Below are 1,409 nucleotides of genomic sequence, written 5' to 3' on the forward strand. Positions count from 1 at the left end.
AAGGACTGATCCAGAGACGGAGAGGCATTGATTGGACTGTCGGGCTTTGGAGGGAGGGTAAGGGAGGGTGGCGGTAAGGGGGAAAGATCAACCAAAAGACTTATATGCAGGCATATAGGCCTAACCAATGGACACGGACAACGTGGGGGCGGGGGAGTTCGAGGGTAACGTGGGGACAAGGACACATATGTAATATCTTAATCAATAAAAAATATATTTAAAAAAAAGAGCTTTAAAATTTTTCTGAATAGCCTGTTTTTAATATTAGTATTTTGTTATTTCATGGTTGTAATATCCTTTTTTATTAGTGGTTGTGGTGGCTACACAGAATATACTAAAACTCACTGTATTAACCTCAATAAAGCTGGCATTAAAAATATCTTTTAAAATATTTCTCTGCAGATATTGATAGTCCTTTTCTTCTCCTTGAATAGTCCTTTCTTTCTCCAAGTTGTTTTTTCTGTTTCATATTAATCATTTCCTCAAATGTCTAGTGGTCCTGGGCTGTCTACTCATTTAAAAGTGGGGGACTAAAGGTACCCCACGCTCCTCTCAGAGTGGCACAAACAGAGCCACTCTGCTTCCCTGCGGGATTGCCCCTCCACCATCCGAGGAGTTCACTGCAACCTACACACAGGCAGAACACCTATGTGGCCTCACCCCTGGTTTCTGATGGAAAAATGGATGGATGGTGCCCCTAAGGAGCCTGACAGGTTCATAGGCCAGATGAGGGGTGGGTAATCTGCTGTTTGCAAGCTTGTTCTATGAGGATTTTAAGAGTTTATTTGAGCTAAAATGACAACATATGCCAGAGAGCAAGATCTCAAATGAACTTCCCCAAATAGCTATTTTAAAATGCAGAAACCTGGCAGACATTATCTTAACCAAGTCATTAAACGTAACTTCAATGGTAATGGAACAAATCAGCTCCTGATATTATGTACCAAGAAGATCACAGGGTCACTTCTGTGGTACTCCTGCTAAGAATGCACAACCTGAATCTAATCATGAGGAAGCATCACACAGCCCAAGTTGAGACAAACAACTGGCCTGTAACTCTCTTCCTTTTGGTGTGTAGCTTCCAGACTAACTCAGGCTCTTTGATTTAGTCTAATCAGAAAAGAATAGGATATCTTCTATCCTTTAGAACATTATACCTAGACTAGAGGCCCGGTGCATGACATTCACACACTGGGGGATGTGGGTCCCTCAGCCCGACCTGCACCCTCTCCAATCTGGGAGCCTTCAGGGGAGTCCTCTCCAATCTGGGAGTTTCTGTCTGTCTTTGCAATCATATGAGCGAATTGTCTGAGACCCCAACTCAGTTTGGTTTGTTGCTCACAGAATAATAGAGGCAATTATTTTTCCTTTACTTCATTGGTGGAGATTTCCTGGAAGCTCCAAGCCCT

The sequence above is a fragment of the Myotis davidii genome, unplaced genomic scaffold (assembly GCF_000327345.1).
Source record: "Myotis davidii unplaced genomic scaffold, ASM32734v1 scaffold638, whole genome shotgun sequence".
In the NCBI taxonomy this organism is placed as follows: domain Eukaryota; kingdom Metazoa; phylum Chordata; class Mammalia; order Chiroptera; family Vespertilionidae; genus Myotis; species Myotis davidii.